General features: G+C 38.9%; 1 long non-coding RNA gene across 1 annotated transcript; it reads left to right on the top strand.

Annotated features, from left to right (window-relative positions):
• Positions 1-2,794: 2,794 nt before the first annotated feature.
• On the top strand, positions 2,795-11,689 carry LOC134377743 (uncharacterized). The gene is made up of 3 exons (XR_010023566.1): positions 2,795-3,856; positions 3,959-3,991; positions 10,542-11,689. It is a non-coding gene; the product is annotated as an uncharacterized LOC134377743 (long non-coding RNA).
• The last annotated feature ends 2,163 nt before the right edge of the window (positions 11,690-13,852 follow it).

The following is a 13,852-nucleotide window of genomic DNA, read 5'->3' as shown; positions in this document are numbered from 1 at the left end:
CTCGGTAAACACGTTAACTGTGTGAGAGCCAAGGCCTGTTCTTTCCACTTTGGGTTCTGTGAGTTGAGTGTTTCCCCGCGAGAGCAGATGGTGCTTGTGTGGGGACTCCAGGCTTTTTCTTTGTTGCCTCCTGCTTTGCTCTCCTGTTGCTGGAAGCTTCGCCGGTCTTGATTTTGAAGGAAGCTGTTGAGGTGATGAGGCTGGAGAACAGTCTGCTGGTAGAGGTGTGATGAGAGTGGGGAAGAGATGACGGAGCTGGAGGGGAGTTAGTGCTGGGGAAAACTGTGATGGGGATGGGAGGAGTTAGTGTTGGAGGGTTATGGCACTGCTGGTAGAAAAAGGTATTGTTTCCCCTGCGCCCCCCACTTGGCATGCAGAATGATTGAAAGAGATGAGCAACTTTTGATGTACTTTCCTTGGAGGCGAAGTGGTCTGACTTGTTCCTGTATAAGTTGTGAGGCTATTTACAAACACCGGCCAGTATTTCATCTCATCCAGGGAGCCGGAAACTATTTACTTGCAGAAAATATGATCAAATGTCCGAGGTATAAAGATTTAGGATCACGCATGCTAATTACAATGCGTCTACTTTTTCTTTACTGTTCCTTTGCTTTTTGTCCGGTTTTCCTTTTTAGGTAGCTAACAATTTGAGGGAGGTTAAACTTGAGAAAATTACATTTATTCACTCTTTTTTCCTCATTGCTGTTTGGCGGTTAGAGATTTTAGCAGCAGCCCTTGTTCACAAACACCTCAATGCTAAGGTAAGGTAGTTTGAAAGCCACTAACTGGGTGGTCAGCCTCTTTAGCCTTGGCTTTGGAGGGAAGTGATGATGGTGAGATTTGGTTCTCGTTTTAATTTGTTAATTTGTACCTTTTAAGATGTTGCTAACGCTGCTGTCCGGCTTTTGTGTTTGTAGATGATGGGGGATGTGATTAGACTAGGATATTACCAGAAGGAAGGACTGTGAAGAATGTGCTTTCCTGGAGACTGATAGATTGTTAAGGGGACTTTATGCTAAATATAGAAGGAAAGGGGAGAGAATGTCTAGGTAAAACTATCAAATTATGAAGGGCATGTAGTATGACATAGAATGGGGATTGGCAAACCTTTCCTGTAAAGAGCTGGAAAGGACATCTTTTTGACCTTGCCGCCCATACCCAGCTCTGTCTTTGCAGGATGAAAATAGCACTAGACAATACTAAATGAATGAGCATTGTAGTGTTCCAATAAAACTTTATTTATGGAGACTGTAATTTGAATTTCGTATAACTTTCATGTGTCATGAAATATTGTTCTTTTGATTTTCCTGTCAGACCTCAGTCATTTAAAAATGTAAAAACCATTTTTAGCTTTTGGGCCATACAAACACAGATAGTGGGTAGTAGTTTGCTGACCCCTGACAGAGTAGTAAAGTACCCAGTATTTTTCAAGAGAGTAATTGGGAAACAGAGTGAACACAATGCTATGATCTCTTTCTTCCATTTGTCTTTTTAATAACACATGGAATAATAAAGGTGTTTTAGTCTGTTTTCTTTTGCTATAACTGAATATCTGAGACTGGGTAGTATATAAAGAAAATAAATTTATTTCTTACAGTTCTGGAGGCTGGTAAATCCAAGGTTGAGGGGCCACGTCTGGCGAGGGCCTTCTTGTTGGTGGGGACTCCCTGTAAAGTCCAAAGGCAATGCAGGGAATCACATGGCAAGGGGGCGCACTGAGCCAAACTGGCTTTTATAACAGACCCACTCTCGTGATAATTAACCCACTGTTGTGCTACATGTAGCCAGTGCCTACTGTATTGAACAGCACTCTTTTAGATGAGTGGCTAGTTGTGTGAGTTTCATTTATTAATAATCATTCTTTCCTCATTGAGTTGAATTACTACACTTGTCATATGTTAATTCTTTCATTGTGAGATCTATTTTTTTTTTTTTTTTTTGCAGCTGGCCTGTATGGGGATCCCACCTCTTGACCTTGGTGTTATAACACTGTGCTCCAACCAAATGAGCAACTGGCCAGCTCTCTATTTCTGATTTTTGAGTCTGTATTCTTTTTTTTTTTTTTTTGTGACCAGTAAGGGGATCGCAGCCCTTGGCGTGGTGACGCCCGCACCGTGCTCAGCCAGTGAGCGCACCGGCCATCCCCATATAAGATCCGAACCCGCGGCCTCGGTGCTCCGAACCCGCGGCCTCGGTGCTCCGAGCGCCGCTGCGCTCCCAGCGCCGCTGCGCTCCCAGCGCCGCACTCTCCCGAGTGAGCCACAGGGTCGGCCCTGAGTCTGTATTCTAATCTTCTCATCTATGTCCTTCTTCTTACCCCAACATCATAGATTTTATCTCATTGACTTTATAGTATTTTCTGAAATCTAGAAAGTCAGGTCCATCTTTACTGTAATTTTTATACTTTTTCTTGGATATTCTTGGTCATATATTCGTGTAAACTCTGAAATCATTTTCTACCATCCCCTCCCCTCAAAGATAAAAGCCTCTCTTGTGATTCTAAATGGAAAAGCATTAAGTACAAAACTTAATTTGGGTAGAGTTGGCATTTTTCATATTGTTTTTACATCCAAGAATGGTCTGCCTTTCCGTTTGTTCAGGTCTTGTTTTATTTAACAAGATTTTGCAATTTTCTTCATACGGATTCTTTTTATCATTTTTATTGCTATTGTGAATGTAGATCTCCTCCTCCACCCCCATTTTGCAGTAAGCAAACTAGGTGCTTTATTGCTTGAATAAAGAAGAAATAATTAATATTTAATTATTTCTCACATATTTTTCATCATTTAGTGCAATACCGTAAAACAAGAATAACACTATGGGACCCATATGAAGTGCTATTAGTGATGCTGGAAGTGCTCCCAAGAAGCAAAGAATAGGCATGACATTATAGGAAAAAGATGAATTGCTTGATATATACCATAGATCGAGGTCTGCAGCTGTGGTTGCCTGCCATTTCAAGATAAATGAGTCTAGCATACAGACCATTGTAAAAAAAAAAAAAAAAAAAAAAAAGAAAAGCAAATTCATGAAGCCATTGCTGCAGCTATACCAACAGATGTGAAAACCTTGCACTTCTTGTGAAATACCTTTTAATCTTATGTTGAAAATGCAGCTTTTACGTAGGTGCAAGATTGCTGTAAGAAAGGCATACCTATAGACTGTAATATGATTTGTGAAAAAGTAAAGTCATTATGTAACAACTTAAAGCAAGAGGAAGGTGAAGGATCTAAAGATCGAGAATTTAATGCCAGCAAAGTATGGTTTGGTAATTTTCAAAACAAGTTTGGCTTAAAAAATGACCAGATAACAGGAAAAGCAGCTTCTGCGGACCAAGAGGCAGACTACAAGGCAGCTGATGAGTTCCCAGATGCCATTAAATCATTGGAGAGAGGAAACTAAAGCAAATAGTAGAAGGCTTGGTACCGTATAGAAACTATTTTAGAGAAATGAAAAACAAAAGACAGAAATTACAGTGTATTTCTGTAACTGCGTATACCTGCACTCCTGCCTCCCCTTCCCTCTCCTCCACCTAGTTCACCTCTGCCACTCCTGAGCCAGCAAGACCAGCCCCTCTTCTTTCTCCTCCTTCTGAATCTATTCAATGGGAAGACTATTCAGAATGAGGATGAAGACCTTTATGATGATCCACTTTCACTTTATTCACTCAATAATCATCATGCCGTACAGTTAAACTAATTTGTGTGTATGTGCGTGAGTGTGTTTTGGTGAAAATTTAACAACTGTACGGAAAGAACTATGAGACGTTTTTGTGTCATTATCTTCATCATTGCCTAAGTATCCATTGTGTAGAACATCGTGTGCAAGTCTTAGTCTATCCTTACATGGTTATAAGGTGAGTGATGTTTAATGTGAAGTTAATAATGTGTTAGTTTTGTACTATTTTTTAACTTTGCTTTCAAAGAGTTACATTACAGTATGCCTCTCTTTCTCACAGTTAGAGAAATCGCATATCAGCCTGTCATCACAGGTAAGTAGTTTTTAAAAAAATGTCACAGTGTTTCTAATACTGTATTATGAATATATCTGTAATACTGTATGCTGTAAAAATGATTCATTCATTAGTGTATGGGTTATACTACCATGAAGCATCGTGTTGATTATACTAGTCTTCCATAAAGCAATCATATTGCTGTTGCTTTATCATCAATGCATGAATTGGTATACCTGTGAATATGAGTTTCTTTTCATTTTTGATGTCTAGTGTTAGTAATGCGTCTAACATCTACAGTGTTTTGTATCATATCAGACAATATTGATGTAGGTACTGACAGATGATTCATTTTGTAAACATGATGTAAGCTTATGGTATCAATAAATGTAGTACAGTACTGTGAACATATTTTCCTTATGATTTTAATGAGATTTTCTTTTCTCTAGCTTACTTTATTATGAGTATAATACTAATGCATATAACATACAAGATATGTGTTAATTGACTGTTTATGTTATTGGTATAAGGCTTCTGGTCAGCAGTAGGCTATTAGTGATTAAATTTTGGGGGAGTCAAAAGTTATACTCAAATTTTTGATTGTGCAGGGAGTCGGCACTCCTAATGCCCACATTGTTCAAGGACCAACTATACCTTTTGTTTTCATGTTCTGGCTAAGAGTTTTGATCCATCCATTCTCTCAGGACAAAACCTGGGATTTTGCCCTCTCACCTCTTGCACTCAAATGTTACTTAGTTCCAAGAATTCTTCTTAACCGCTGTCCTTCTCTCTTGGACTGTTGCAGTAGTCTCCCTGCCTGTTTTTTCCCTTTCTAGTTCAGGTACAGATTTGATTTTCTTCCTCCACCATTTAATAGCTCCCCAGTACCTTCAGGATCATGTCCAAACTCCTTAACATATAGCAGATATAGCAGAATAGGTACACATTTGACCTCTTTACATCACTTACTTTGTACCACGGGCAGCTGCATACTGAACTTTACATAGTTCCCCAAACACTGTTTCAGTTCTCATTTATCTTTTGAAACTATACAGTTGTCATTCCTCTAACTCCTAGCTAGTTATCTGAAGTTCTTTTCTGGCTCTCATAACACCCAAATATGCCCCCCCCAACACCCCTGTTTTTATGTGTCTCTTTAGCCAGAATGAGCATGTGAAGGATAAAATCATCTTTTATCTTTATCCCTAGGAAGTGAATACGTTTTATGGCACATATCTTTGCAATAAATGTAGAATGAATTCCTCAAGTTCATGATCCCATCTCCTTTTCCATAGTGATTATCAATAAAAGGTTTAGAATGAGAAGGGCTTATAACACCAATCTCAAGGGTTCAGATCCTCATACTGATCAGCCACCAAAAAAAAGGAAAAGAAATAAAAAAGTAAAATGAGAAGGAGCATAGTGCAATAAGGAGCAATAAGGAGTTGGAGAAGGAATTTCTTTCTTAGCCCATAGTGTCTTGACTAGGAAATACAAAGCAATACAGTGGATGTTACAGCTTTACCAAAGAAAGCAGACCAGGTGTCAGCTAGCAAGGCCTGTGGCTTTCCTGCCCAGCACTGCTGATATGCTGCTTTGTGTGAATTTTCAGGCCTCTCTCATTCTGGAACCTCTGTCATTATGTTATACCTTTGAGCAGGGGATTTTAGCACTTTGTAACATCCTGAGTTGTTCTCTTGTATAAGTTTTTAGTTAACTCCTTAATAGTATCATTTATGATTCTAAATATAGATAGCATAGGTTCTCATTGTGGATTCTGTTGCTTCATGATTAAAAACTGAATTCTAGTGTATGGAGAGGGTTAATCCCTGGTTGTTAGTAGTAAGGAAAGGAAAATAGTGAACTTTTCTCTTTGTGCTAAAAAAATATATATTATTTATTCTTTCTCATTGGGATTTTAGGGGCGTAATAAATAACATACCCTTTTCTCCCTGCCAGTTTCAACAAGAGAGAGATACAAGAGTCAGCCAGAGACTAAAATATCACCTTTATTAGTTTTATGAAACTGTAATGGGAGGGAATAGCTCAGAAATGGCCAGTTGATTTGCTTACCCTCCCTTGAATTGAACTTGTTGCCCAACACCCATCAGAACTGACCAGCTCAGCTTCCATATGGCTGGGAGCAGATGAAAAATCATTTCTGCACACATATTTGAAGAGGAAGAGGGCAGGAAGCAGGGCCAAGTGTGGTCAGCTCCTGCTCCTAGACTTGCTAGTTAGGTCAGTCCTTGAAAGGCCAGAGTTGGGGAAGGGAGTTTGGGGTAAATCTTTCCCAAGGAAACTATTAGAATGAAAAATAATAGTTTCCCCCTAATTACTTCAAAACTAGATAGGTTGATAGTTTCCGGGCTCAGAAAATGGTACCGCAGTCTGTGGCGCTTTGTCAGGCTGAGTTCTTTGAACTGAAGAAAAGAGGCCTCAGAAGCAGTCTTTGTCTCACCTTCTCCTGACCTCCTTTCACCACCTTCCTTTTCTCTCCTAAGGTAGGCCATAGAAACTAGAATTTCTCCTCCCCAAAGTGTGTGAATGGGTGGGTGGGTGGGGGATCACAGAAAATAGAACTCCTTTGAAGCCAGCCATATAACCCAAAATATTACTCTAACCTCCCCAACCTTTTTGTGTTAGAGCTGGCTATAAAGAAATTCTCTGACCTACCTTGTCTGATCATGAGACCCTCATTCCAGAAGGGACTCTGCCCCATACCTAGGAAGAAGGAATGCTGTAGAGAAGCCAAGAGGAATCTGAACATATAGGCCTCTCTGGGTTTCTCCATTCAGTCTGTTACCATTAGGTCATATTCTTTTTGTCCAATCACATTTCTACACGGCTGTTCATGCTTCATCAAACCTATACTTAAAAATGGATAGTTCCCCCTGGATTTGTGGGTGTTCATTCTGAATGCTCCTGTGTCACATAAAGCTTTGATTAAATAAATTTGTTATGCTTTTCTCTTGTTAACCTCTCTTTTGTTATAGAAGTGTCAGCTGTGACCCTTATGATGGGGAAGAAAGGTATCATTCCTTTCCATCCCTATAATAGGTAGGTAGATAGATATAGATGTAGATATATTTTTTTAAATTATGAAGTTAACACATTTAGATAAATCATAAAACTTAAAAGCATGATATTTTATTAAAAAATCACCTGTGTAACCAACATCCAGCTCAAGAAATAGAACATTGCCAGTCCTTCAGAAACTGTCCTCTTTATCCCCTCCCTCTTGTATGACTACCCTGACCTCTATGGTGTTTATGTCCATGCTTTTCTTTATAGCTTTACTTCCTAAGTTTGCATCCCTAAACATTATTTGGTTTAGTTTTGCCTGTTTTTCTACTTTCATGTAAGAAAGAATCATACATTGAATGCCTTCGTGAGTGTGGGTTCTCTTGCTAACATTACACTTCTTACTCACCTGTTGCTGCTTGTAGCTGTAGTTCATTTGTTTTCCATTGCTGTGTAGTATTCCATTTTATGAATGTGCCACAGTTTGTTTATGCTGTTGTTCATAAATTCTGGGGTTCTTTGCCAGTTTTTAGCTGCTGTGAATGTTCATGTATGTGTCTTACATATTTATGCTTATAGTTGTGAATAATTCTAAAAGTGGAATTGCTAGATCACTAATTAAACATGTTTAACTTTATTGTTTGTTTTTCAACAAGTCATTAAAAAGGTCCAGCTTATTCTAACAGGATATTTTTAACCATTTCACTTAAACATGTTTAACTTTAATAGACAATTCCACATCATTTCTCAGCGAGGTTATCAGTTCATAACAGCCCCACCAGCAGTGGAGAGTCCCTATTGCTTCACATTTTCATCAGCACTTGGTATTTTTCAGATTTTGAATTTAGCCATTTTTACTGAGTATTGTAGTGGTGTCACTTTAATTTTCCATAGTTACAAGTAAGATTGAATACTTCTCTTCCTGTGTTTATAGAACATTTGATACTCTCTTCTTTGAAATGTCTGTTCTGCCCATTTCTTCTGTTGAGTTGTTGGCCTTTTTCTTATGGATGAGTTCTTTATACAGTCTGGATATAAGCTCTTTGTCATTTGTGTGTGTGCCAGGTATCTTTTCTCACTCTATAGCTTGCATTTTCACTCTCTTGATATCTTTTGATGAGTAAAAGTTCTGAATTTTAGTGTAATCCAGTTTATCAATATTTTTCTTTCTTTTAATGTAACATAAGGTTTGCCACGTTATGCATTTTAAGAATTTTTGTTCATTTGTTTCATTTATTTAATGAATTTATTTATTTTTGGTTGCTGGCCAGTGCAAGGATCAAACCCTGGCCCTTGATGTTATCAACACTGTGCTCTAACCAACTGAACTAACCGGCCGGCAATATTTTTCTTTACGGTTAATGTTTCTTATTTTTTGTTTAAGAAGTTTTTTTCTAACTTTAGGTCATAGAGATATTTGTCATTATCTTCCAGAAGCTTTATAGAAGTGTGTTTTACACTTACATCTCCAAATCCATCTGGAATATATTTAGGAAAGCGTGGTTTGAGATAGGGATCAAATTGCATTTCTTCCTCCATGTGCGCATTTAGTTGATTCAGCACTGTTGAAAAAAGTGTCCTTTTCCCAACTGTTCTGCAGTGTTATAATCGTCAACAATCACTTATCTATATTTGCCTACGTCTGTTTTTCTGCCAATTCCACACTGTTTTAATTACTGTAAGTATTGTAAGTCTTGATAGCTGGTAAAAAAGCCTTGCCGCTTTCTTGTTCTTCAAGGGTTATATACACTCTTGAAAAATTCATATCAGGAAGAGACATATCAGGAAGAGACAGTGGTGTTAACTTTGTAGAGAAGGGCAGTCTTACACTTGATTGGATTGTTGGGGTGAGATGGAGCCCTGTCTCACAAAGAATACATTATGAAGAAAAGGTGTACAGGCAGAAATGGGTTCAATGAGGAGACACATAGGGTTTGGTTACTCTTAGATCAGTTCTTACTGTAAATCATAAATAAAAGTTAACAGTGGCTTAAACAAGTTAGAAGGTTATTTCTTATATAAGAAATGTTTGGAAGTAGGCCCTCCAGCATCTGTTTGATGCTTCATCAAAATTGTCTGAGACCCAGTTTCCTTCCAGACTACATTCTGACATCCCTAGAATGTGGCTGTGGATTGCTGTGGCCCAAGATGGTGCTGGGATTCTGGCTGTCTCATCTATCTACCTGGCAACAGGGCAGAGGAAGGGGAAAACAAGAATGCATCTTCCCTTCACATTTAAGGAAACTTTTCAGAAGTTCCACCCAATACTTCTATAAACCCCAAAATACAATTTGGCCATTTTTACTGAACTGTATCAGTTTCTTGCTTAAGCTAGTCCTGGCATTCGCTCAGGCTAATGTAGAAGACTCACCTTAAATTTTTTCTTGTGATCATATGTGTGTGCTCTGGCATTTTGTGAGTACAAAGCACTATGGAATCAGATATCTGCTTTTCTTTCAGTTTTGACTGTTCAATAAGCAAAACTTCTAGCACCATGCTTTCAGTATCTCCAGAGAAGATTTGCCTTGAGTTCCAAGTTTCTCTCTAGCCTAAGTGTCCACTATTGTACACAAAGGAAAGCAGAAGAAAAGGGAAGTATCATGTGACTGTCCTCTTTCAGTCAGAAGTTCTTTAGGTACTACTACTAAATCTGCTTCAATGAATCTGGGTGGTGGTAGCACAGGTGTGTTCAGTTTTGCTTTGTGAATATTTATTATGATTTCTGCACTTTATATGCTTTGCTTAAGTAAGCTTGTAAAAAGTTCCTTAGAAGATTTTTAATCTTCCTTTTCCCAGCACATGACTACTATAACAACTAGTAGTGTTAAAAATCATTACAAGTTTTTGCTATTTTACAACCTGGCCTTTATACAGACATCAGGCCAACTCAGTGTTTAATACTGTGGAAGAAAATATTGAATGATCTCCTCATAATAACACTGGGGATTTTTCAATGTGAATTGATAATAGGGAGTTTCTGGAGACCTTTGCTAGGGAGTCAGATGATGAAAATGGAAGTTGGTATGTTTTATGTGATAATAGATGTCCAAATGGATAGTAGATAAAAGAGACCAGAGGCAGGGATATCAGGAAATAATGGAACAGGAGGAGAAAATAACATAGATATTAAAAACCTGAGGAGTAATTTCACTATATAATGATGTATGGGATGCACCACATTATAATTAAAAAGATAAGAGGTTTGAAGTCAGACCATCAGAAGTTCAAATCTCAAAGTCTTACCATTTACTAGTTATATGACTTTAAACAAATTACTTAATTTTTTCCAAACTTCAGTTTTTCCAAACTTCAGTATTTTTATCTGTATATAGTATGTAGTACAAAAGTGTCATAAAAATGGTTTTCTGTAAAGGAATGGTTTAATTAATGTAGGTTTATCATGTGAAATTTGAGTTATTTATAAATAGTTTGGTATCACTTTCTTTTTGGGGGGAGCGTGGGCAGGCTTCTGGCTGTTAGGGCGATCTGAACCTTTGACCTTGGTGTTGATATCACTTTCTAAGATAACCTGTCAGTTCATATGTTTATGTTTTATTTCATTTAGGCTATCTACAGCATCCAAGGTGCATGAGGATGAAATTACAATTGGATTGTGTCTGCATTACTTCTGGGAAACAAAGCTTGAGTGCAAAGGCAGCAGCAAACGTGTCTAAAGTGAAGAGCCTCAACAAGTAGTTCAGTGAGATGATGTAAGACCCAACATGACATATTTGATGGATTTTAGAGGAAGACCCCTTCCTTTGAGGTTTTTCTATGTTGTTGTGCTGAGAATACTTCAGTGTGTTCAGTCAACTGGAGTGTGCGCATGGAGTTTTGGTATTGCTGCCTGCCTTTGGTCGGTAGAGCAGTTTACCTCTCAAGCACCTGACACAGGTGAAAATTCAGAATTTGCTGGGGTAGACATTCTGCCACATATGTTGTCATTGAGCTTGGATCTTCCTCCCTCAGACAATGATTTGTTACAATCTCTGGCTCTATTTCCATGCGGATGTAAGATATCTGATAAAGTCAGAGGAGCCTGTTGTGAGTTTTGTCTCCAAATCCAAGGATTGGTACTTTTGCCGGATTGGACTGCTGCTGTTTGAAAAAAAAAAAAAAGAGGTGGTGGTGGGAGAGATTGCTGTTTATCTCCCAATATGTGTCCTTCTCTTCTTCCCTAATAAAAGAACTTTTAGCTGGGCACATGGCTGACTCAAATAAAATGACCTTTCTCAGCATCACATGCAGCCAGGTATGTCAATGTGATTGGCCAGTGAGGGTGAGCAGATATGATATGTGCAGCTTCTGGTTCGTACTTCCTTCCTCTTTCCCACTAGAAAGCAGGTGTAGTGGTAAGCCATCATGGACCACATGGGTGTGAGCAATTCGTTAGGGTAGTAAATTGCCACCTTTGCTGCACATTAGAATCACCTAGGGAGCTTTTAGAAATCCCAGTGCCCAGGTCACACCATGTACCAGTCGAATGAGAATGTCTGGGGTGAGAGCCAGACATCAGTGTTTTAAAAAATCTCCAAGTGATTCCAATGTGTAGCAGAGTTTGGGAACCACTGCCTTAGAGGTTCCAGAGCAAGTACACTGGAGAAGCCTATGTTGCTGACAGCACACCTGTCCAGGACAATGTATGACAAGACTGTCACAAGTCAGAGAAATAGAATTCTAGCTTGTGTAGGCTGGTTATTTGGAGTCTTGGTTATAACAACTGAACCTATGTATCAACTGTATAATAAACATGGGTCATGTCATCAAAACAGACTGACTGTATTTCACAGAATAATCTTGTTTCCGTGTTGTTTTGCCTATTTTCCATTAAGCCATTTACGTATGGGGAGAAAAACTTTTTTGAGACAGCCTGGTAATACCTACTTAGCATAATGCATTTGAGGCTTATCTGTGTTGTTGCATGCATCATTATTTCATTCCTTCTCTGGCTCAAGGTATCTCTCCTATGAGGAGGTTGGACAAGGTGCTGTATACAGCTCCCATTGGCTGTTATATCCCAAGTGTTTATGCCTCACCTGAACCCTCTCCCTTGAAGGCTATATGACCTTGACTCATTCTTTTCCTCATCAACATGTTGAGATGACATTTCCTCAGTAGTCTTGGTTAGGAAATGATCATCTGCTCTCCGTGGTCCTGAAAAGATGTCGGTGTTTTCTGAAACTTTTTCAGTTTCCCAAATGCAGATTTGAATTTTTATATGTTTTTGAAGAAAGTAAGAAGATGATAGGTGATGTCCTAGTGACATATTGGAGAGAACCAGAGAATGGATGGAACTATTCAGTGGTAGAGTCAGATCTTCTTTTCTCCTTTTTCTAGTCCCTTTCCTTTGGCTGCCTCATTGAGTCATTTGACTCTGCATTTCTTGTTGAGGTCTCCAACCTTGTGATTTACTCCTAGAGGTGATGGCAAGGCTGAGGTCAGATTTAGGATTTAGGAAGTTAGGATTGGAGGATTAGATAGGGAACAGAGGCTGATGAAAAGGTAGGGGTGGGATTGTCTGTCACACAGGATTTAGGGATTCCTTATCTCTCACACTCAGACCCTTTGTCATGTCTGGGATTAACACAGTGTTATCATTAATTATCCTTGACTCATTTCAGTGAATCCCTGTGGAACAAGAATGTCCTTCCTTTCATCCCAAGAATTTCATTGCTTAGGAAGTAACCCCAAAATGATAGTGTTTGAAGGCCACAGTCTGCCCTTTGTAGGACCACAGAAAGAACCCTAAATGGAGATCATGATCCTTAAAATGTGGAATTTCTGAGTTGAGACATTGGGAGGTGTTCACTGCACAAAAGGCCTTGGATGCCACCTTCTTTCTCTTTTATCTTCATTCATTTTCCTTTTTGGTTTCTGTATTTTCTTTCTTTGTTTTGTAAAGAGCAATTCCTCTGCTATTTGCTTTGTTGGTATTCAGTACTTCACTTTTTGTTAATTAGTGAGGGATTGTTTCCTCTCCTGTACCTCTTCTACTCAATTAATTGCCAGGTTCTGGCATCTGTAAATGTGGCCTAGTTGTCCCCTCTTCTCTATTTCCATTTCCACTGTCCTATTTCATGTCTTGCCTAGAGTGTAGCAACTGCCTCCTGCCTTCATCTGAGCACTTGGTCTCATTCTCTTGCCGCACTCCCAGTCTTTCCCCTGTACTGCCTGCTCAGCAATATTTCTAACACAAAACCCTGACTGTAGTATTCCCCTACTTACTCATCTTTAACAAATCCCTTTCACCTCTTAGGTAAAATCTAAATCTCTTTGGAAGGGCATGTTAGGCTCCTCATGATCCTGTCCATTGGGCTGGACTAAGTTTATGGATGAGGGACGTGTGAGGAAGATACCAGTTATAGAGAAATAAAGATATACTGCATCTTTGCACACTTAGGTATGTGGGAGAATGCAGGTGTGATTCCATTACATACATAGTAAGAGAAAGTTTAAAGCTGTCTTTCTAGAGTCTGCCTTTTGGCTGGTGAAAGAACTAAATCGATCTTTCTGTTTTGTTGAACTGAGACAGCACCTTCTAAGGAAGCCCAGATCTTTGTAAAATGCCCATAGAAATTTCTCTTTCTCTTTGCAATAGAAGAATGCCCTGGACAATTGAAGATACTTATTAAGATTGCAGTGCCCAAATATTTAAAGGAAGAGCCAATCAGAAACGTTCTATCAAGGTACCGTGTTAGGCACTGTGCTGGTTCCTTCCCATGGATACAGAGTGAAGAGGACCAATATGGTCCTTTCCTTTAGGAAGCTGAGGTTATAGCTGGGAAGACAGACAAATGATTCCAAAGTATTTCTCTAGCAGATACAGCTATTCCTCACCAACTGTAGTCTCCATAATATCTCATTTAGAGTTCAATA

This window comes from Cynocephalus volans, chromosome 5, assembly GCF_027409185.1.
Source record: "Cynocephalus volans isolate mCynVol1 chromosome 5, mCynVol1.pri, whole genome shotgun sequence".
Lineage (NCBI taxonomy): Eukaryota > Metazoa > Chordata > Mammalia > Dermoptera > Cynocephalidae > Cynocephalus > Cynocephalus volans.
This window is presented reverse-complemented; position numbering and strand designations above follow the sequence as displayed.